Source organism: Schistocerca americana, chromosome 11 (genome assembly GCF_021461395.2).
Source record: "Schistocerca americana isolate TAMUIC-IGC-003095 chromosome 11, iqSchAmer2.1, whole genome shotgun sequence".
NCBI classification, from domain to species: domain Eukaryota; kingdom Metazoa; phylum Arthropoda; class Insecta; order Orthoptera; family Acrididae; genus Schistocerca; species Schistocerca americana.
Genome location: NC_060129.1, coordinates 76685443 through 76710899, shown reverse-complemented (window position 1 = coordinate 76710899; position 25457 = coordinate 76685443). Strand labels below are relative to the sequence as shown.

General features: G+C 43.2%; 1 protein-coding gene across 3 annotated transcripts in view; it reads right to left on the bottom strand.

Moving 5' to 3' along the window:
- Positions 1 to 25457, bottom strand: part of LOC124553802 (sorting nexin-13-like) — a 419627-nt gene that overhangs the window by 128338 nt on the left and 265832 nt on the right. The window lies entirely within an intron of this gene.

Here is a 25457-nt window from a genome sequence, read left to right as displayed (position 1 = left end):
TCAGGTTGTGGTTAACGTGCGACCCGCAAAAACAGCTGTTTTTATCAGAGTACATGTCAGATTTCGCTTCTATACTGACAACGTGAAGGTGGCAGGAGTCAAATACAGAGAGAGAAAGGCTATTTACAATGTGTACAGAAAGCAGATGCCAGTTGTAAGAGTCAAGGGGCATGAAAGGGAAGCAGTGTTGGGAAGGAAGTGAGACAGGGTTGTAGCCTATCCCAAATTTCACATCATATCCCAATGTTATTCAATCTACGTATCAAGCAAGCAGTAAAGGAACCAAAAGAAACATTAGGAGTAGGAATTAAAATCCATGGAGAAGAAATAAAAACCTTGAGGTTTTCCAATGACATTGTAATTCTGTCGGAGACAGCAAAGGACCTGGAAGAGCAGCTGAACGGAATGGACAGCGTCTTGAAAGGAGGATATAAGATGAACATCAACAAAAGCGAAACAAGGATAATGGAATGTTGTCTAATTAAATCGGGCAATGCTGAGGGAATTAGATTAGGAAATGAGACACTTAAAGTAGTAAAGGAGTTTTGCTATTTGGGGAGCAAAACAACTGATGGTCGAAGTAGAGAGGATATAAAATGTAGATTGACATGGCAAGGAAAGTGTTTCTGAAGAAGAGAAATCTGTTAACATTGAGCATAGATTTAAGTGACAGGAAGTCATTTCTGCAAGTATTTGTATGGAGTGTAGCCATGTATGGAAGTGAAACGTGGACAATAAATAGTTTAGACAAGAAGAGAATAGAAGTTTCGAAATGTGGTGCAACAGAAGAATGCTGAAGATTAGATGGGTTGATCACATAACTAATCGGTGGTACTGAATAGAATTGGGGAGAAGAGAAGTTTGTGGCACAACTTGACTAGAAGAAGGGATCAGTTGGTAGGACACGTTCTGAGGCATCAAGGGGGATCGCCAATTTAGTATTGGAGGGCAGCGTGGAGGGTAAAAATCATAGGGAGAGACCAAGAGATGAATACACTAAGCAGATTCAGAAGGGTTTTTTTTTTTTTTTTTTTTTTTTTTTTTTTTTTTTGTGGTTTTAGGGCGCAAAACTTCTATGGTCATTAGCGCCCAGCCCGTGACGTAGAAAACAGGAAAAAAACGAAATTTAAAATCAGCAGCAATGGGAACAAAGTCATAAAATTTGAGAAACTAAAGGCAGAAGGAATGCTTAAAAATCCACTATAGAAAGGGGTTGGTTGTCCCCCAAAAAAAAGGCTTCAAATGACTGACGTCATTTCACTGTCACTAATAAACTGTAGAACGCGGTCAGCTGAGCGCGTGTCATCTGCTAAAATCGACGATAGATCAGGCGATAGCTGTAGACGGGAGCGTAACGGATTAAAATAGGTGCATTCAATTAAAAGGTGTCTGACCGTCCACGGCTGAGAGCAGTGGGGACAGAGTGGGGGAGGATCACCGCTTAAAAGATGTCGATGACTAAAAAGACAGTGCCCTATCCGGAGTCTAGCTAAAATTACCTCCTCCCGACGACACGTTCGGGAGCAAGAGGTCCATGCGCAAGGAAGGGCTTTCACTTCCCGCAATTTATTATGGGGAAGTGTTGACCAATGCGCATGCCATAAATGAGCAACTTGGCGACATAAACCGCTCCGTAGATCGGTAAACGGAAGAGACTGAATAGCTGGCCGAGGAAGAGAGACTGCAGCCTTGGCCGCTATATCAGCCGCCTCATTTCCACAGATACCAGCGTGTCCTGGGAGCCAGAGGAACGCCACCGAGACGCCCCCCAGGTGGAGCAAGCGCAGACAGTCCTGAATCCGGTGGACCAGAGGGTGCACAGGGTAAAGAGCTTGGAGACTTAGGAGAGAGCTGAGAGAATCTGAGCAGATTACGTACTGTATCTGCTGATGGCGGCGGATGTAGTGGACAGCCTGGAGAATAGCGTAAAGCTCCGCAGTATAAACCGAACACTGGTCGGGAAGCCGAAAGTGATTTGGGGTGTCGCCAACAATATAGGCACTCCCTACACCTAACGATGTTTTCGAGCCATCGGTGTAAATAAATGTGGCTTCCGTCATTTGTGCACATAGAGCAGCAAATGCCCGACGGTAAACAAGTGTAGGGGTACCATCCTTGGGAAATTGACATAGGTCTCCGAGCAAGTCGATCCGGGGACGGAGCCAAGGCGGTGCTGTACCCCAAGTTGTCAAGAAGGTTTTAGGAAAGCGGAAGGAAAGAGAATGGAGCAGTTGACGGAAGCGGACTCCCGGGGGTAGTAGGGAGGAGGAGCGGCCTGCATACCCGACATCAAGGGAGGCGTCGAAAAAAAGGTCATGGGCTGGATTAGCAGGCATGGAAGACAGATGGCTAGCATAACGACTCAGAAGGACTGCCCGCCGATTGGATAGCGGAGGTTCAGCAGTCTCAGCATAAAGGCTTTCCACAGGGCTGGTGTAAAAAGCTCCAGACACTAAACGTAATCCACGGTGGTGGATAGAGTCGAGACGCCGAAGAATAGACGGCCGAGCAGAGGAGTAGACTATGCTTCCATAATCCAATTTCGAGCGCACTAAGGCGCGATAGAGGCGGAGAAGGACCACTCGGTCCGCTCCCCAAGAGGTGCCATTCAGGACACGGAGGGTGTTAAGGGAACGCAGACAGCGAGCCGAAAGATAGGAAACGTGGGAGGACCAGCACAGTTTTCTGTCAAACATAAGACCCAAGAATTTAGCGACGTCGGAAAACGGAAGGTTGACAGGACCTAGATGTAAGGAGGGCGGAAGAAACTCCTTACGTCGCCAAAAATTAACACAAACGGTCTTACTGGGAGAAAAACGGAAGCCGGTTTCGATGCTCCACGAGTGGAGGCGATCGAGACATCCTTGAAGACGTCGTTCAAGAAGGCTGGTCCGTTGAGAGCTGTAGTAGATCGCAAAATCGTCCACAAAGAGGGAGCCCGAGACATCAGGAAGGAGACAATCCATAATTGGATTAATGGCGATGGCAAACAGTACAACACTCAGCACGGAGCCCTGGGGTACCCCGTTTTCTTGGGAGAAAATACGGGATAGAGTAGTGTTCACCCGCACCCTAAATGTGCGCTCTACCATAAATTCGCGAAGAAAAAGGGGCAGCTGGCCGCGAAAGCCCCAAGAGAACAGTGTGCGGAGGATGCCTGTCCTCCAACAGGTATCGTATGCTCTCTCCAGATCAAAAAATATTGCTACCGTTTGGCGTTTCCGGAGGAAATTGTTCATGATATAAGTGGAGAGAGCAACAAGATGGTCAACGGCAGAACGATGTTGTCGGAATCCGCATTGGGCTGGTGTTAAAAGACTGCGGGATTCCAGCCACCAAGCTAACCGGTAATTCACCATACGCTCCAAAACCTTACAGACACTACTCGTGAGAGAAATGGGGCGATAGCTAGAGGGGAGATGTTTGTCCTTTCCAGGTTTCGGAACGGGAACGACAATAGCTTCCCGCCATCGCCTGGGAAAGGTACTGTCGGTCCAAATTCGATTATAAAGGCGAAGGAGGTAGCGCAGGCTATGGGTTGATAAATGCAGCAACATTTGGACATGGATACCATCCGGTCCTGGGGTGGAGGAGCGAGAAGAAGAGAGTGCATGTTGGAGTTCGCGCATGGAGAAAACAGTATTGTAGCTTTCGCGATTTTGAGAGGAGAAAGCAAGATGTCGCACTTCCGCTGCACGTTTCTTCGGGAGAAACGCTGGCGGGTAATTTGAAGAGCTCGAAATCTCAGCAAAGTGCTGACCCAATGAGTTAGATATTGCGACGGGGTCCACTAAGGTATCATGCGCGACAGTGAGCCCAGAGACCGGGGAGAAACTAGGCGCGCCTGAGAACCGTCGAAGCCGACTCCAAACTTCCGAGGAGGGAGTGAAGGTGTTAAATGAGCTAATAAAGAATTGCCAGCTTGCCTTCTTGCTATCGCGGATGACGCGACGGCATCGCGCACAGAGCTGCTTATATCGGATACAGTTGGCCAAAGTTGGATGGTGACGGAAAATGCGAAGAGCACGTCGCCGCTCACGTATTGCGTCCCGGCATGCCTCGTTCCACCAAGGAACTGGGGGGCGCCGGGGCAATTCGGAGGTGCGTGGTATTGAACGTTCCGCAGCTGTGAGAATAACGTCGGTAAAATGTGTGACCTCATCGTCGACGCTGGGAAAGCGACGGTCATCGAATGTCGCTAGAGACGAAAAAAGTGTCCAATCGGCTTGGGCAAACTTCCAGCGTCGCGAGCGCATATATGGCAGTTGAGGCTGCAGTTGAAGAACACATGGAAAGTGGTCACTCGAGTGTGTATCATCAAGGGCGAACCATTCGAAGCGCCGAGCTAGCGGAACAGTACCGACCGCAAGGTCCAAATGAGATAAATTTGCCGTGGAGGCAGACAAAAATGTGGGGACCCCAGTGTTGAGGCAGACTAGATCCGCTTGGTGGAAGACGTCTAGCAATAGTGAGCCACGTGGACAAGGATGTGGAGATCCCCAAAGCGGGTGGTGGGCATTGAAGTCCCCAACCAGCAAATAGGGGGGTGGAAGCTGATCAAGAAGATGAAGGAGATCAGCTCGTGCCATTGGTGTAGACGATGGAATGTATACCGTACATAGAGAGAACGTGTATCCAGAAAGGGAAAGACGGACGGCGACAGCTTGGAAGGAACTGTTTAAGGGGATTGGGTGATAATGGAGAGTATCATGGAGCAGAATCATGAGTCCTCCATGGGCTGGAGTGCCTTCAACAGAGGGGAGGTCATATCGGATGGACTGAAAATGAGGGAGAACAAAGCGGTCATGGGGACGCAGCTTTGTTTCCTGAAGACAGAAGATGACCGGCGAGTAGGATCGTAAGAGGATCGACAATTCATCCCGATTGGCGCGAATGCCGTGGATATTCCAGTGGATAATGGACATAGGGTGAACAGAAAATGGAGAAACGTGACCAAGGGTGCTGTCAACTCAACGACTGCTCAGAGCTTGCGACCGACAGCATGGAATGGCATTCAGTCGAAGGCAGAAGATCCTGATCCATAGGTTGGTCAGGAGCAGCTCCTGCCACCAACGATCGGCCAGTTGACCGGCCACCAGCAGTGCGCCTCGGCGACACAGAAGATGGCCGAGGGCGATTTCCGCCAGGTGGTGCTGTAGTTGGGACACGCCTTGGTGGAGAAGGAGAGGAACTGTGTTTCTTCGTAGCCTTCTTGGAGGTATGATGTTTAGATGAAGGAGGAACCGATGGTTGTGAAGTTGCGGTACGTAAAAACTCTTCACGAGAATGCTCTTTTTTCGAAGACTTGGCGTCTGACTTTTGGGCTCAAGATTTAGCAGAACCCGACGAGGGGTGAGCCATAGAGTGGGCAGGCGAAAGTGGTGAGGTTGAACGGGCGATCTTTGCGCTGGCCGATCTGACGACCGTGGTACTAAATGTGAGGTCGCAAGTCTGCGTGGCCGCCTCCTTTGTTGGCCGAGGAGAAGCAAGGACAGTGCTGTATTTTCCTTTCTGAGGCACGGTGGGCTGTCGACTGGCGAGTAACTTTCGAGCAGCAAAGGTCGACACCTTTTCCTTCACTCTTATTTCCTGGATGAGCTTTTCATCCTTAAAAACGGGGCAATCTCGAGAGGAAGCAGCGTGGTCACCCATACAGTTGATGCAGTGAGGGGATGGAGGTGGACAAGCACCCTCATGGGCATCCTTGCCACACGTAACACATTTGGCTGGATTGGAACAGGACTGGCTGGTGTGATTGAACCGCTGACATCGATAGCAACGCGTAGGGTTTGGGACATAAGGGCGAACGGAAATTATCTCATAGCCTGCTTTGATTTTTGATGGGAGTTCAACTTTGTCAAATGTCAAGAAGACAGTGCGGGTTGGAATGATGTTCGAGTCAACCCTTTTCATAACCCGATGAACAGCGGTGACGCCCTGGTCAGACAGGTAGTGCTGAATTTCTTCGTCAGACAATCCATCGAGGGAGCGTGTATAAACGACTCCACGCGAGGAATTTAAGGTACGGTGCGGTTCCACCCTGACAGGGAAGGTGTGGAGCAGAGAAGTACGCAGCAATTTTTGAGCCTGGAGGGCACTGTGTGTTTCTAACAACAGGGTACCATTCCGTAATCTGTAACAAGACTTTACAGGACCCGCAATTGCGTCGACACCTTTCTGAATAATGAAAGGGTTGACCGTGGAAAAGTCGTGACCTTTGTCAGACCGAGAAACAACAAGGAACTGTGGCAACGATGGAAGAACCGTCTGTGGCTGAGACTCAGTGAACTTACGTTTGTGAGCAGACATAGTGGAAGGTGAGGAAACCATTGCGGAAGAATCCCCCATGATTACCGGCGTCTCCGATGGCGCGCTCCTCCCTTGTGGGGGCCCTCACCGAGGGCACACCCGCCTTAGGTGATTGTTCACACCTCAGGTCACACCTCCCGACAAACGGACGGAGGGACCAATCGGCACTTTCGGAAGGTATCAGCTCGGGTAATCACCCCTCCCTGGGCCTGGCCGTTACCAGGGGGTACATACGTGTCCTACCTGTCTACCCGGGGCGGGGAATTACGCGTTACCCCGTCACCGGCTACGCATGGAAGTGCGTGGGTCGGCCTTCAGACACGCACAGGGAGGAAAAAAGAGAAAGGGAAAGGAAAGAAAAGGGGGTCTCAAACGCCGCAGCGGAGAAAAGGGCAAGGAGAAGAGGGAAGGAAAAGAGAAGGACAGAGGAAGGACGAGGACTTGCAAGTGTAAAAGCAAGGAATTTGGAACAGTTTCGAGCGTCCGTCTCCGGACGTAGGCACAAACCATACTCCCAGAGGGGGAGAAAGGGAAGGAAAGAGACAGAGGTGAGGGGGGGGGCGAAGATGGGGGACGGGGAGGGATGCGGAAAGGGAAGGGAAGGTATGCAGCCCGGAAAGGAAGGAGGGCCACATTAGCTCGGGGTCCCGTGCTCGCTACGCACGTGTCCACAAAAGAGTTGTGGACCCCCTGGGGGGAGATTCAGAAGGATGTAGGCTGCAGTAGGCACTGGGAGATGAAGAAGCTTGCACAGGATAGAGTAGCATGGAGGGCTGCATCAAACTAGTCTCTGGACTGAAGACCACAACAACAACAACAACAACAACAACAACAACTGACAGGAGAATGTTACAATGACGCTTGTTTCAAGCATATCATCTGCCTGCTACTCTCTCACTGGCTGTGTAGAAGCATCTGACATACCCCCTTTCATTCCAGTCATACATCACGGTGAGCATCAACAAACATCATTGCAACACAAAATATGTCACTGGACCCTATCTAGGCCTATAACATCTGCTGCAGAAATGAATACTGTTGTTGAGTCTTTGTCAAATTTTAAAGTCAGTTCACTTTCGATCACAAATGGATTCAGGCAAACTGCAATTTAAAAGCCAAAGTACACAGTGTAGATTCTCACAGCTGGCAACATGACAATTTTCTGCCCAATTACTACTGCCCTCCCTGCACTTCTCTGGTTCTCAGCCAAACTGGTACCAGAGTTACTCCTCTTCAACCCTTCTGTAGTGCGTGCTTGACCAACTGCTAAACACTGACTGCAACATCATTTAGGGTGCAAGTCATATGTAACAGCAGCAACTAATACAATTCTCGCCACAACAATATTAATATGATTTGTTTCATTTCTTAGACATTTCATTCTGCATTAATTTTCCTTTTTGTTTCATTTGAATGTCACCTTCATGTTCTAGAGAAGATTAAAAGCTGGAAACGATTTTACCCAGTATTCCAATTGTGAACAGCAACAGAATTTGCAACCCACTTAGCAAAATCATTACAGTCTCTCATAATCAAGTAAAATATTGATCTGGGTTCACAATCAATTAATGTTTTCTGAAGGACACCATTTTCAGATTTGAATATTAGCTTTACTTAAAAATCAGCATTATATGGCATCCACACATGGATGAGAGCTTTCAAAGCAAACCCGTTCAAATACAACAAGCATTTGTAAAATGACAGAATTTAATGCTATTTCCTTCTGTGTTTCAGAATACTGTCAAATTGTAACCAGAGCAGTAGACTGTTGTTGAGTCAGACATCATTGTTCGAGCAATGTCGATACTGTATCGACTGCTTCGGCATACTGCATAACCTCGAGCCTGTTGGAATATGAGTACTGTTTTCTGAGCCCTGTGCTCTTCTACATTCCTCAAAATAAATCCGCATGTGACCTCGATAGCCAAAGCTTCATCTGCAGATGTAAGATGATCCCTATATACTGTATTAAACAGTGTAAAAATGTTAACTTCATCAGCACTCGTTTAATCTGCGAATATAAGGTGGCCCTGTATTTTTCGAATGACGAATTTGGGGAAAAAACCTTGTTTTATACTTGAGAAAATATGCCATTACTCAATAAAAAGAGCCACCAACTGAGTCAGCTACTTATACATTTACGGAACTCACCATAAAATCTTTAATCTTAAAATACAGTGTGTTGGTATCTTCTGTGATTATCAAAAGCATGTGGTTGTGACAGCCATAACATTAAGTTCCTACGAGATATGTAGTTCAGCACTTACCTAGTTTAATTCTTATTTAAGAAACAGACTGCAAAAAGTTCACTAGGCTATTTGAGTAATACAAAGAGGGATGCCACACTGCCCCCCCCCCCCCCCCCCCCCCTCCCCAAAAAAACAAATTTTGATGAACCCTAAATGTTCATCTTTGATAGGATCTTGGAAATGATTTTTCAGGTTCACTTACATTCAATTTACTTGTACTATGTCCGCTACTTTTACACTGCATAATTAATGTATGTTCTACTCAATCAGCTGTCACTGGTCTTGCTACAATCATATTTCATTTATTAAGAATTACACGCATCATTACTGGGCCTAGTTTCTTTGAATCCAACCATTCTGGATTCACTTTGCACTAGTATACCTAACACTTACCAACTGTGACATACATATAGTTAGTTACATGACAAAGTTCCAGTTATTGCAGGTCAACTGTTGACTAAAGATTGGTTCGTTACTTGTTCTGTAGATCATTCACGATAAACATTATGATGTAGAAGATGCCAATCACGCATTAGCCACTGAAAGGTTGTTTCAATGTAGAAATGACTAACTATTTTTCTTCAAGACTTGTTCTATGTAAATAAGGACATTTAAAGGAAAAACACCTTTAATCTACATTTGAAAACTTTCTGCTGGTTGCAAGACATTTTATTTCTGCAAGTAGATAGTTGAATATTTCATCAGTTTTGGGGCCAAAATTAGACACATTAAAGGGTAATGCAGATTGGTGTTCTTTCTTGGCTGTAGTTGTGAATCTCCCTGTTAGTCCCAAACTCCAGTAAATTGTTGACAACAAATTTGTAAGTGATTATTATGTACTGTAGTTAATATTCCCAGCTGCTTAAACAGATACCTCTATAATTGGTATGTGTGCGATTCCACACATAATTCTAATTACTTTCTGTTGTGTAATGGCTTCTTTTTCCCAAGTGTGGAGTTACCCTAGAATATTATCTCATAAGTCATTAAGGTATGAAAATATGCAAAACACATTAACATTTTGACTTCTGCACCTCTGAAGTTGAAATTATCATTACAGCTAAAGTAGCCAAACTTAAACATTTTAGGTGGTCTAGTACATGTTTTTTCCAGTTCAAGTTCCCATCAATATGCACACCTCAGAACTTTTAATTTTCTACCCTGCCTATTATTTATTGTACTTATACTAGTTTAACAGGAGGTGAAATATTTTTGATGGTATAAGACTGGACGAACTGTGTTTTTTGAAAGTTTGAAGCTACCCCATTTGTGCAAAACCAATCAGTAACTGTCATAAAGACATCATTTATTATTCTCTCTGTCAGTCCTTTGCTTAGCTTGACAACAATGCTTGTCTCAGCTACGAACAATACTAACTCTGCCTCCTAATAAAGATAAAATGGTAGAGGTTGAACCACAGTACCATAGTGTGCTGCTACAGGACCCAAAACAAAACTGCACAGCTCTTTCACGATGTGGAGTACTGCAAGCTAATTCATTTTCTTCATCTGAAGGAGATCAACTCAGCAACAGTCTGCACTGAGTCGGTGGAAGTGTACAGCAATGATGTACTATGAAGCACAGACACTTCCATTGTGGTGGAACAAGTCTAAACAATAAAGAAAGACGTTGCACACCATCTCTCTGTAAAGAAGAACCAGTAATCACAAGATAAATGGGGCCATTGTTCTTGAAGAATGGCGTATCACAGTTTTTACAAATTGTTGTGCATAGTGATATTTCAACAAAAAATTAACACATTCAGAAGTGTCATACACCACAGTCAAATTCAGAGCAAAAGTTTCAAAGGCCTGCAAGATTAGAAGTGGGGTGATACGGACTTTTCCCTTTACTCTTTAAGTGTGTACTTGATAAGGTGGTGATGGAGTGGTGATAAGAAGTAATAAGAACGTGTGGAATACGACTGGGTTGCAATAAAAAAGGAATACGGGTGGACTGCGTACCATTCACAGCCAATATTGTGAAACTGTCGCAATCATTCGAAGAAGAGGTTAACCAAACCACACAACTACAGAGACGAGCTGCTACAGCATACTTATAGATCTCTACTCAGAACATGCAGTATATGACAAGCAGCAAGGTAGCTCATAGATACTCATTTTACTAAAGTTTGAAGCTCTTCTTTACATTATTCCGTGTTTGCGATTTAAAAACTGGATTGTTTAGGAAATCAGCCTTATGCAAATACAATTAGTTTATTTTTATTTTTATATTTACCCAGACACATTTTGACACCAATGTGTCATCTTCAGTGGATCTCATTTTTATTTCTTAAAATTGCATCGCTAACTGAACTGTATTGTTATACATCGATTTTACTAGGGGTTATGTTATTACTTAGATTTTGTTAAACCTGATGTTGAGGATAGTTTTATAGAGTTGTACTCTTGTATTCTTGAATTTGTTGTAGAGCTTCGTGGGAAATGCTTGGCTTAGACCCACAGAAGATGAGACATTGGTGTCGAAACATGTCTGGGTAAATATAAAAATAAATTAATTGTGTTTGCATAAGGCTGATTTCCTAAACATTCCAGTTTTTAGCTCATAGATTGATGATAATAGGAGTAGGGAAAATTCAGAAGATGGGGAGATTTACATACCTGGTAGAATGGATGGAAACTGGGGTGACAGGAAAGAAAGCACTGGGAGCACGAATACACAAAATTAATTTAGCATACAACTAACTGTGCACATCTATAACAATATGAATATTTCGAACAATCCAAAATTGAGAGGTTCCCAGCAGTGATCTGTCCTGAAGCCTTGCACATAGCAGAAATTCTTAACCTACTAAGAACACAAGTGCTTAAGAGAGTAGAACTGGTGGAACGAAAAATTCTCAGGATATTGGGATCTCTAAGAATGGAAGATAGTCAGTTTAGAAGACTAGCAAACCAAGAACTGTGTACCAAGTTAGAGAGAATCTCGAATATCATCAGGAAAAGAAGGAGCATGTTCTTTGGGACAAGGGAGGTGAACACACAAATAATACAGTTTCTAATGAACAAAAGAACCAAAGCACGCTGGACCCGAGATTTTTAAATAAAAAAATCCAGATTGTTACAGGTTTTGACAACAAAACTAAGATACAGAAGAATATTATCATGGGCAGAAGCATGAAGACAGTTCCAAAATATTAGAGTGAAAGCATATTGGACAAGGAAAAAGACAAGAAGAAATAAGGCAGCCACAAATTACAGTGGTCTGCAGATGGCCAAAACAAAAAGGCGAATAGAGATTTTACCTTATACCGTAACTGAAATTTTTTCCATCATGCGAATGAAGGCTCAGCACTTTGGAACATTTCAGCCTTAACCAACTGCTGTTGCTGCTTCTTATTGTAACAATTGTGTATGGCCAGTGGTCAAATAATTCTTATGGAATCTCATTGTTTAATGTTCTAATTGTATGTATGAGTAATAACGTTGAAAATGGCTAATCAACTGTGAATCATGTAAGTACCATATTTACTCGAATCTAAGCCACACTCAAATCTAAGCTGCACCTGAAAAATGAGACTCGAAATCAAGGGAAAAAAAAAAAATTTCCCAAATCTAAGACGCTCCTGAAATTTGAGACTCTAAATTCAAGGTGAGAGAAAAGTTTTATACCACCCCTCCAAATCTAAACAAACTTGGTCCATTGTAATGTGAAACACAACTGAGGTCGAATGGATGAAGTTACAGCTGCAGTAGTTTGGTTCGAGTCGTAAGCTTAACAGTTAAGTTTTACCAAGTAGCCATTGCTATGTGTCAGGTGCTCCGTCCGTATTTACATGGGTGCCCTTCCTTTTTCGCGTGCTTCGTCTGGTTTGAATTGATTGCTTACTTTGCTTTGATCTGATAAGTGCCGTTCTCTTTGCTATAGGGGTTTACGACACTCTAAGCTGAAAATGCATTATTGTGCTATGTCATGCATTGTTTGTTGCATTCTGATACTGAAGGTTCACGACCTGTCGCCGCTCATGGCATGGCTTGCTTTAGTGTGCGCTACCGCGGCTTACAATAAAAAAAAAAAAGGGGGGGAGAGGAACTGTCTCATAAGCGAAACAATGGCAAGAGACTGCTATTTGTTGTTACTTACACTGATGCTTTCTTTGATAATGATCAACAAGAACCAAATAACAGACTGCGTATGATAGAAGATGTTCTGAACGAGAGTTTAGCGAAAATTTTTCTCTGTTTGGAAATCTTTGCAGACGCCTCTTTAGTACATTACATTCTGCACAGATATTATAGTCATCTTAGATTTAAAAATCTAGTCAAATGCTGTGCTTCATTTCTGACTGTATCACTATTCAGCATAATACGAATATAAACATGACACGATATGTATATTCTTCCGTGTTTCCTGTTGTCTCTCTCTAGTTTCGTAGTTTATTACGCAGACAGGATTTAAATGAGATAGCAGCAAACACGAAAGAATACATGGCATAATGTTTACATTCTTTTACCTTTTCTTTTAATTTATTTACTGACACAGGGGTTTTGGCGCCAGTATTTATCTTTGTGCCTGCAAAGCATACCTGTGTTGTGCTACATGTATTTGACGGCAGAAGTTAGTTGTGGCGACACCTACCAAAATTTTTCAGAACTTTCGCTTACTTTGCACTCGATTCTAAGCCGCAGACGGTTTTTTGGATTACAAAAACCGGAAAAAAAGTGTGGCTTAGATTCGAGTAAATACGGTACCCATGTGCCCAATCATACAAATTGTCAAGTTTATTTTGGGTCGTCAGTACCGCAGCGTTTGCGGCCTTATCATTTACATGATGAGAATCCACTTTGGGGTTGTGAGGTCTACAATCGCAAGTCTCCCTTGGGCATAATACCAGATATTACATGCAGCTCCCACAGGTGAACTTGTAAGTTAATGTACCAACAAGATCACATATTTCACACGTGAAAGTTGTAAGGAGAAAGCAATAATCAGTCACAGGTGAGCTTTCAGCATCTTGCACAATATTTTGAACTTAATAAAAGTCATCTACCACTGGGTTGTGTTCTGTGACTACTCACATCCAGACAAAATGCCTGCTGAACCAAGGCAGCACCAGAAATGTTGCCTCTGTGTCAGGACAGTCTCACTTATTTGCTGCTGCTGCTGCTGCTGCTGCTGTTGTTGTTGTTGTTGTTGTTGTTGTTGTTGTTGTTGTTGCTGCTTCTGCTGCTGCTTTGTCGTCATCCTCAATCTGAAGACTGGTTTGATGCATCTCTCCATGCTACTCTATCCTGAGCAAGCCTCTTCATCTCCAAATAACTACTGCAACCTACATCCCCCTGAATCTACTTACTGTATTGACCTCTTTGTCTTCCTCTACAATGTTTACACCACAAAGTTACCTCTAACACTAAACTTCATATAATGTCTCCTGTCAACCATTACCTTCTTCTTAGCCAGGCTACGCCACAAATTTTTTTTCTCCCCAATTCTATTCAGTGCCTCCTCGTTATTTACATGACTGACCCACCTAATTTTTATCATTCTTCTGTAACACCTGGTTTCAAAAGCCTCTAATCGCTTCCTGTCAAAACTGCTTATAGTCCATGTTTCCTTCCAAACATGGCTACACCCCAGACACATACCTTCAGAAAGGACTTCCTAACAAGTAAATCTATATTCAATATTAACAAATTTCTTTTCTTCAGAAACGCTTTCCTTGCCATTGCCAGTCTACATTTTATATCCTCTCTACTTCGACCATCATCAGTTATTTTGCTCCCCAAACAGCAAAACTCCTTTACTACTTTAAGTCTCTCATTTCCTAATCTAATACCCTCAACATCACCCTACTTAATTCGACTACATTCCATTGCCCTAGTTTTGCTTTAGCTGGTTTTCATCTTATATCCTCCTCTAAAGACACTGTCCATTCCACTCAACTCCTCTTCCAAGTCCTTTGCTGTCTCTGATGGAATTACAATGTCATCGGCAAACCTCAATGTTTTTATTTCTTCTCCCTGAACTTTAATGTCAAATTATTTTTTTTCTCGTTTCCTTTACTACTTCCTCAATGTGCAGACTGAACAACATTGGCATACTCCCTTTTCAACCACTGCTTCCCTTTCATGCCTCTAGACTCTTATAACTGTCATCTGGTTTCTATACAACTTTTAAATAGCCTTTGGCTCCCAATATTTTACCCCTCTTGCTCTTTGAACTTATCCTAGCCCCATCTCCTTAATTTCCTACCTTCACCTCACGTTTGCCTTGTATGTATGTATATATGTATTAAACAAGGGATCTTGAAACGACGGAGATGCTTCGTCCTGTCGTAGCCCTCAGTGGTTCACAACAGGGCACAGCAGTCCACCCACCCCACCACCGCCCCACACCGAACTCAGGGTTATTATACGGTTTGGCCCCCAGTGGATCTAGGTTGGAGGATCCTCGAGAGAAGTATAAGTAACTTCAGGTGTGTACCACGAAAGTGTGTTGTAACCCTTACTGTTCATACGGTATATTAATGACCTTGTGGACAATATTAACAGTAATGTAAGACATTTCACAGAGGTTGCAGTTGCCTATAATGAAGTTCTATTATATTCTATCGCCTGCGCCTTCATCTCGCGGTTGCTCAGGCTCGGCTCGGACAGGTACAGATTTGCCAGTGTTAATGTTAAGGGGTGGCCGGATGCCCTTCCTGCCACCACCCCGTAACCCCCGGGATGGAATGAGAGTACCCCAGCTGTCTGTGTCTAGTGTAATCCGTGGAATAGTGCAAATGCGTTCAGACGTCTGTGCGTTGTGTAACTGAGGCGGGACGTGGGGACCAGATAGGTCTTTGCCTTGGGGGGTGTGGAAAACCGCCTAAAAACCACATCCAGACTGGCCGGCACACCGGCCCGCATAATTAATCAGCCGGGAAGATTCGATCTGGGGCCGGTGCAACTACCCGAGTCCAGGAAGCGTTGCATTAACGTTCTTGGCTAACCTGGCGGATCAGTTGCCTATAAAGAAGCACTACCTGAAAAAAGCTGGACAAATATTCAGTCACATCTTTATAAGATTTCTAAGTCATGCAAAGACTTGCAACTTACTTTAAATGTTCAGAAAAGAAAAATTATACACTTCACAAAACTTAAAAAAAAAAAAAAAAAAAAAGAGTGTTGTGTCCCGTGACTACAGTGTCAATGAGTTACAACTCAGAAAAATACCTGGGTGTAACACTTTGTAGTGATATCTTCTTCTCCTTAGCATTTATCCTGTACTAGCAGGGTCCACTCGTTCACGCATCTGCCTCCATTTGGCTAGGCGCAAATTGAGACGCATATAGCGTGTGTGGTGTGACGCAGCGCAGTGCGTGTTTTTGTAACATCACAGGTTCAAATGGGACCGAGCAAATTGCGACGCGACGCGACTGGAAAGCGACACGCGCCTGTGCCAGGTCGTGCGGGGTTGTGGTTGAGGCACAGTTTCTCACGCCACGCGGCACGCGTGCCTCGCTAGCACCGTGGGAAATCTGAGGTGGGGAGTGGAAAAGTAGCCCGGCCATATGCTCACAACGGAATGGTTCATATGAGCAGTGGTAGTATTGCCCATGCGATAAATTTTGCCTTAGTGTATACTAAATTTTATTGCCTTTGTGTAGTGTTTCGTTTTTGCCATTTAAACACTCCAGCTTTGTTCGTTAGTGCATTATATTTTTCTGTTATTTATATCTGTATAGTTTTGTTTTGTTTTGTTTTTCTTCCATCAAGAAAAATGCACACTTCAGTAACTGATGAACCATTGGCCGCTGGAATTGTATCATATGGCTCCGTGATGCTTTCAGATCGCAAGAAGGGACAGAGGGTAGTGAATAAGGAAGCAAGGAATATTATAAAATCATGTCATTAAGAATCAAGGCAGGAAAGTAAAACAAGGTTATCTTCTCCCTGCCTAGTATGCTGGCATATCTGTACGATCTGTTACAAAAATTTAGAAAGGGATAATCTCCACAGGTGTGATCCCTTTGTGCTCCTGGTAAAAAGCGTCCAAGATCTGAAGTACAGAAGTCCTACTGCGATTACTCTGCTACGTATGTAATAATTGAATACGACAACACACTGTACTACATGCATGTCAACATCACATTACCACTGCAAGCTAGAAACAGTCGAAAAGCTGTCACAAATAACAATGTTTTAATTGGTTCGCCGTGATGAGAAAAAGCATTTCAATTGTTGCATGCAAATTATCAGCATTAATAAACTAATTATACAACAAGCTACACAAATGAAGAAAATGGTCAGTATTATTACGAAAGTAGGAATATCCTAAAAGAGTGTCATGATTAGAAATATTTAATACTGCTGACAAAGGCAGATCTACTTTCATGACAATGTTTTTCGAGCTCCAACTCACAAGGCACACATGGATAGCTTGTGCATTCCTGTCACGCATTGTCCTCCGCTGCTGACAATGCACTGACCATTGTGTTATGCGACAGATCAATTATTTATTTTTCTCAATAACAACTATTTTATTTGGGATCACACATTGTCAGTTTGGCAAGCCCTAGGTGAGTAACCAGTATCTGGCATGTGCCTATCATTCCGCCTGAAGGAACGCTCGTCATTATTTTAATACTGCTCAGATCATGAGAAGGAATAAAATCCTTTGGTAAGTTTCCATTCCAGTCTCTCAGTGTTAAATATACGATGGGTTGCAGGGATTCCACCAAAATTCCAACAGAACTGGCAATCTATTTTTGTGTGAGTTTTTAACCTTTCCTCATTCGAAGAAGTATCACCGTTTGTGAGTAACGGCCACATTTCTCTAGGTGACTGGTTTAATTGTACTTCCTTTGCCACAGTGTAATTTGCCAAACTCATCTCACAGCAGCTACTGAGACAGAATTCCGAAACGGAGTACCTAATTAAACAAGTAATTGGTAATCACAGAGCTCAATAGCTTATGAAAAATGTCATAGTGTCGGTTTGCAATAACATAAAAGAAGAAATTTCATATTTATTTTCATACTAGGAAGCTCTCGTTTCGCTAGCTGTCGATAACTCTTAAAAAATTAATCACTGTAGTGAAATAAATAAAAAGGGAAGTATAAGTACTGATATATATCGCCATAGATAAGAAAGTTCTGTGTGTTTAAGAATTGGCAAAACACTCTCCTCCTTGTGTGCTACCATTCGCCAAACTTTCGTTTCGATGTCTCGAGCGGTTTAGGAGATATGAGAGATGTTGCAAGTATTTCATTCTCGCGGGCGTGAAATCAGAAGTGAGCGCACTACACGGGATCCATTTTCTCGAGATCGGAGGCAGATAGAGACCTCCTCCCAAGTCTAAACAAAAATTCAGCATGTTAGCTAAATTTCATACGCAGCACCATATGGTATAATACGCACCAAACGCAAAATCATAGCGACCCCTAATTTTCGTTGGAAACTTTTTGAGTTTTGCGTAGTGTCTTGCTAAAATGTGTACATCACAATAAGAACGGTCATTAGTGAGGATTAGTGCGGTGATGGGCACTTCGCCACGAAGCTGACATATAACGCTACAAGTAAGGCAAAAATCATGTATTTTCAGTGAATAGTTTCTGTAAAATCGTTTGAGAAAGATAACAGGTTGCACACTCCTTGGTTCTGTCAGCGCAGAGCGTTGCCAGTCGGCACGTGTGAAGTATGGTGTGCACGTCACAATATGCATTGGACCAGCACGACTCGTGCGGCATGTGCGTGTCGCGCTGTAGTGTCGTGTCATGTCACACATGCTATATGCGTCTCAATTTGCACCTAGCCTTTGTGTCAGTTGAGGGCACCTTCATAGGTGGAATTGATGAATTTCGTATCCTTCTCGACACAGGCCATTGATTAAGTCTCGGGTCTGCCAGGTGCATAGCTGCTCTGGCCACTGAGTCAGCCTTACTGCGCATGAAGTGTCTGTACCATCTTAACCTGCTTTCCCGTAGTTTGTAGTGGTATGAAATGCAATTACCACACAAGCTTACTTGCAGGTACAGCAGGTAGCAGCCTTCAGATTACCGGTAGACTACTGAGGAAGTGCAATCAGTCTAACCAGGGGATTGCTCACGAATCACTTGTACGAACCATCTTATAATATTGCTGAAGTGTGTGGGGCCCATACCAAATAAGATTAATGGGGGATATTGAACGGGTACAGAGAAGGGCAGTACGAATGGTCACATGTTGTCTGACCTGTGGGAGAGAGACAGAGATGGTGCAGAAGCTTGGAAGATAGACGCAAGCTATCCCGAGAAAGTATGTTAACGAAGTTTCGAGAACCGACTTTAAATGACGACTCCAGGAACATACTACAGCTCCCTCCTAATCACTGTTATAAGGATTGGGGGTCAAGGTTAGAATAATCAGAGCACACACAGAGGAGTTTAAACAGTCATTCTTCCCATGCTCCGTGTGCAAATACGGAAGGAAAAGATCGTAAAGATGGTAAAATGGGAAATACCCTCTGCTGTGCCCTTCACAATGGTTTGCAGAGTATAGGTGGTGATGTATATTAACTAAGTATAATCTATCTTGCATCTGTATGTACTCCACATACTTACCAGTGAATCAACGACGACTTCCTCGATACTTTTTTTTCACTTCAGATTCTGTTCACGATGCGTAAGGTTTTGCTGGTTAATTGTGAGTTGTTGAATATGTAAAATAACTGATTTTTTCCCCCTATGAGGGAGTACAGGTCTCCTAAGTATCTGTCCATATTTACATGATGTTGGACCTGGGTCAGAGTACTTTCTCTCTCTCTCTCTCTCTCTCTCTCCACTTCCTCACCGGCACTGACACTGACCGACAGTGATTATCTCAGCTTGCCTTTTCTTTATGTTTTATTTATTTGCTATTTTTTACGTTTATCATGTCTCCTGCACACAGATCAACCACTCCCATTTTTCAGCTAATTTGTGAAATATTTACATTCCTCTATGGCCAACTTATTACATCTCTGGCATATTTAAGTTCTCAGGCTTTCAAACCTTATCCAGACCCATTAATTCATTTTTTCGTTCTTACCCCATCAATAAAAAACCACCCTTGACCCACTGTCCTGGTAAACCTTTATTTTATCCTTCAGTCTCTTTGTTTTGCTTCTTACAACCTTTTTCTCTCCTCTGCCAGAAAAAGCCACACATCCCAAACACAATTTTACACAACTGTACAGTTTTCTATTAGGTGCTGCTCAGAGATTAAATTTTACCCTATTCGGACTATAAATATTGAGTAGCTATTCTCTATCAGTGATAGTAGCCACAACGCTAATGGCTTAACTGTTGCGCCACTGAACGGGCAGTCGCCAAACACCAACTCACGACTAAAGACTGCATTCAGAACTGTGAAGCCATGGCCACAGAAGTTGTACACCAAGCTAAACGTCAACAATGCAAGGCTGTTCTTTTCCCACACAGACCAAAGGACCTGCACACAAATTGGCACAGATGTCAAATCACTCTGTGAAAAAGTCAGATACCTCAGTGTCCCACTGGATCTGAAACTGACTTAGTCCTTATTTCTACAGATTCTTTATAATGTGGTCCAAAAACCAGTGGCTCAGCACAGCAATTTGGTGTCCTCGTGTGTGATCTTCATTTATGCCATGCCCCACCACTATTAACTGTTCTGTGTGAGTGTCCTTGTCATACACGTAATGTGCCACAGTGAAATTACACTTATCGATTTGATCAATTCTGTATCAACTTTAACACCCTATATGGCATCAGCGTATTCTACTCGCACACTGTGTGCACTATTTGAATTTGCATTCATATTTCACTATTATGTGAACTTTAAATCAATCTGCATTTGACACTTAACTTCGGATCGTCAATACAGCAGTATTATACAAATTAGTAAATTAGGGAGGAAAACAAATGGAATAAAGGTAAACTGTCTGGCTTTTGCAGACCATTTTGGTATACTTTCAGAAAATGTGAAAGACGCAGTTACCCAAATAATTCTTCTGGAAGAAATAGCAAATGGAAGTGGTCTCAAAATTCATGACAAATATAATAAAGCACCAATATTCATTGGAACACAAATAGGTAAAATAGTGTGAGTGAGTAAATTTATGTATCTTGGAGAAACTGTATAACAGAATAGACTAGAAAAATTTGCAGTAGACTTAACATTTAAAAAACTGAAGAGAGCATATGGTTTGACAAAGGACATTTACAACAAGAAACACATACCAAGAAAAACAAAATTAAAACACTAAGCCACAAGCATATGATCAGAATGTTTATACATATGTGAATGCCTAACAACGAAATATAAGCTGGAGAAAAGAGGTGCCCAAAAGATGGATTATTAGACAAATAATGGGTGCAATACAAACAACATATGGCTCCAAAATGAGAACTAATGAGGAGATTTACAAAAAATATAGAGAAAATATCAGAAGCAATGGCTAAAAGAAGATTAATCTTTTTTTGAACACCTCTACCAAATGAGTGACAGCAGGCTTGCAAAACAATTATTGCTGGATTTCTGGAAGAAGAAACTTGACAGTAGCTTGGATTATATCAATAAAGAAAGATCTGTAGGAAGAAACAACATCAAAGAATTGGACATAACACAAAGGAATCTTTTTAAGAATAAATAACAAATTTAGAAGTGTTTCAATGCAGAAGAAATAAGGAAAAGGGAAAAACATGGACAATAGAAAGGAAAAGACAACATGGGGAGAAGATGAAGTACTGGAAAAATAGAAAACAACAAGGAAAGAAGAGGAACTAACGTTGCTACATGATACTATTTGGTAAATACAAAAACAAAAAAACTTTTTTTTGACAATGTCACCATGTAAATAGTACTGGTATCGAGTCAGCATTTCTCTACATCAAAAGTCACGTGTTCTGCAAAACGTAATTTACACACACAAGTGGAAATTGTGTTTGCATTAAATTTTATGTTGTAATTTGAAAATTGTTTGTGTATTAGCTAAAAACATTGTCACAAAAGGCCATACAGCATAAATTCTCAGAATGACTGCAAACTATTCTGAAACCAATCAATGCCGTATGTTAACTAAGACAATGCAATGAAACCATTACACATGTTCCAATCTTAGTTCAGCCTTTGTCAAGTACAGTACAGTCTGTACCAGTTTATTGTAAAGTTCTCTAGTTAATGTACTCTAACGTTATACAGAAAAATGTCTTCCTTATATTATTCAGTAAAGTGCTACAACATAATTCCAGCCTCTGGAAACCAGTCCGGGATACAAAATGTATAAAAGCAATGAAGCTGAATTTACATCCACTGATGAAAGATTTTATCTAACTGCAAGATACTTAGAGGCAACGGCCTTGCCGCAGTGGATACACCGGTTGCTGTGAGATCAACGAAGTTAAGCGTTGTCAGGTGTGGTCGGCACTTGGATGGGTGGCCATCCGGGCCGCCTTGCGCTGTTGCCATTTTTCAGGGTGCATTCAGCCTCGTTATGCCAATTGAGGAGCTACTCGACCGAATAGTAGTGGCTTTGGTCAAGAATACCATCATAGCAACTGGTAGAGCGGTGTGCTGACCCCATGCCCCTCCTATCAAGTATCCTCCTCTGAGGATGACACGGCGGTCGGATGGTCCCGGTTGGCCACTTGTGGCCTGAAGACGGAGTGCAAGATACTTAGAACAAGATGTATTCCTCACATCATTTTGAGATCCAGCGCTGAATTTTTTTGATGTATTAGTGACCACATCCACAATGGATTCTGTATAATCCTGGTAGATGTTTTGGAGAGCCTTTTGCGGAACCAACGAAGTACTCCATTTATGCAATTGTTGGAAGAAAGTTTTGATGTTGGAATTTACAAGCAGCATTGCATTTTTGGTTCCATGTAAGGAAGGATAGACTTCTTATCCCAGTTTGCCGCATGCCACACTTATTTTTACGCCCTTCTCATCTGTGCTTCACTGTACCCATTTCCGCACGTCGTACACAGTCACACACCCTTACGCACATTCAAGTAATCGACCGAGTTGTTTACACAGTGACCGCAATGTCCCATAAGGGGTTTTTAGAAGCACAGCTAGATATTTGGCCAGTCTTAACTGCACACATTAATGGTGTCGAATATGGGTCACAGATGCATTCCTTTCTTGTGGATTTTGGCATGACTAGTATCTTGGGATACAGTCATTTCCTCATGTCTTCTCGAAGTTCTGAGCTCTTCATCAAAGTAACTATTTTCCTCATCACCATCACGATTGAGTCCTCCTCAAGTTTCTTATATGCCGATTCCTGTAGCAGCGAGCCAATTTTTTGTTGGCAATAGTCGGTACTCATTAGCACCAGTGTGTTCCCTTTGTTCACAGGCAGGACCACTGTGTCAACACCATAGTTTCACCATCATCCCCTCTGACCGTAGTCATGTTTGGTCTCAGAAGTTGGGACTTGTCAGTGTCCCAGCAGGTTTGCAACCTCCCTCCTCCTTGCTTTAGGACTCTAATTACATCCTGCCCATCATTTGTAGGGTCTCGTTTCAGAATGGTCCTCCAGACGGGTGCAAAGTTTAATCCTTTTGGGGGAGGGGGGATCAAAATAATAGCCAAATCCAGTTCTTTCTCTGACAAATTTATAACAGCTCTAGTGTCATTCACTTCTTTATTCATCTTCTGATCTCCCAACAGTCTGTCAATCTTTCCAAGCTGTTACACAGCCACACCGCCATTTGTGTACCTTCCTGTCAGTGAAAGTCCTGTAGTCTCCCCACATCTGACTGTGCGCCAGCAGTGCCGTTTCAATAATAGGCTGGTGGCATACGAGCACGACGTGAACACTCCTGTCCAGCTCTCCCTGTACAAAGAAAACACCTTCCTTACTTCGGCCATGCCTATCCGTCGGAATATCTGGTTACCTGGTCAGATGTTTCATTTTCACCAGGTGTCGTAGAAAATAAAGTTGCTATGTGGAGCAACTGCCTGCCGGAACAGCATTACGAAGGAATCTGTAAAATAATATATTAACACTGCCACCCAGCTGGAAACTTTGGGAGCTATCCATTGACTATAATGCTGTCTACATTTGTGGAAAATTTAATAACAAAAAAATTTGATTCTAAGTCTATTGCTAGAGTTTCTAACAGTTTGCACGGATTCGTGTAAGATTTACATATGTTAAAACCATTACATTTGGGACAACAGACTATACATATTCTGACAGATATAGCAAAGAAAGTGTTAAATGTCCTACATTCCTCCATTATCCCCTATTTTCACTGCTGTCAACTGAATGCTAGTCCACCATTACAATTCACCGAACCTGTCCGAAGACACATCTTAAGTTTTTGTGAAGACAATGAAGGAAAAATCTGTACTGGTGCAAATTGTTTTACACTATCTGGTCAAAAGTATTCGACACCTGTATGTAATGCACAACTGACCACTAGATGTCTTGCAGGTGGACCTGCGCAAAGAAAAGGAGTTAGTGAGTATTGTGTTGTCAGTACAGAGACAGCGGCAGCAGAATGGGTTCACCAGGAAATTTCAGAGACTCCAAATGTGGACTACTCCATGAACGTCACCTTATAGCTGAAGTCACAAATGGCGGCAGTCAAGTTTAGACTCGTTCTGGGCACCTACATCACGCGTTCTAAGGCAGCCGACGAGCACCGAGTAATGTTCGGAGCACTCTGCTGCGAACATTCCGACCCCGCTAGGTTTGCCCGAGTGGACTGTTGGTGATGTGACGGTGAAGGGGACATGTGAAGGACTGATCACAGCTCAACTGAGACCAGGTAGACCTCATGTACACTATGTGATCAAAAGTATACATACACCCCTAAAAACATACGTTTTTGATATTAGGTGCATTGTGCTGCCACCTACTGCCAGGTACTCCATATCAGCGACCTCAGTAGTCATTAGACACCGCGAGAGAGCAGAATGGGGTGCTCCGCGGAACTCATGGACTTCAGATGTGGTCAGGTGATTGGGTGTCACTTGTGTCATACGTCTGTACACGAGACTTCCACACTCGCGAACATCCCTAGGTCCACTGTTTCTAATGTGATAGTGAAGTGGAAACATGAAGGGACACGTACAGCACAAAAGCGTACAGGCCGACCTCGTCTGTTGACTAACAGAAACCGCCAACAGTTGAAGAGGGGCGTAATGTGTAATTGCCAGGCATCTATCCAGACTATCACACAGGAATTCCAAACTGCACCAGGATTCACTGCAAGTACTATGACAGTTAGGCGGGAGGTGAGAAAACTTGGATTTCACGATCGAGCAGCTGACCATAAGCCACTAATCACATCTGTAAATGCCAAACGATGCCTCAGTCAGTGTGAGGAGCCTAAACACTGAACCATTGAACAGTGGAAAAATGTTGTGTGGAGTGACAAATCACAGTGCACAATGTGGCGATCCGATGGCAGGGTGTGGGTATGGCGAATGCCCGGTGAACGTCATCTGCCAGCGTGTGTAGTGCCAACAGTAAAATTCGGGGGCAGTGGTGTTGTGGTGTGGTCATGTTTTCCTTGGAGGGGGCTTGCACAGCACAGACCTACATTGATGTTTTAAGCTCCTTCTTGCTTCCTACTGTTGAAGAGCAATTCGGGGATGGCGACTGCATCTTTAAACACGATTGAGCACCTGCTCATAATGCACGGTCTGTGGCGGCGTGGTTACACGACAATAACATCCCAGTAATGGACTGGCCTGCACAGAGTCCTGACCTCAATTCTATAGAACACCTTTGGGATGTTTTGGAACGCCAACTTCATACCAAGCGTCAATGACCAACATCGATACCTCAGTGCAGCACTCCGTGAAGAATGGGCTGCCATTCCTCACGAAACCTTCCAGCCCCCTTTTGAACTATGCCTGCTAGTGTGGAAGCTGTCATCAATGCTAGGTTTGGGGCAATACCACACTGAATTCCAGCATTTTAAGTTACCTG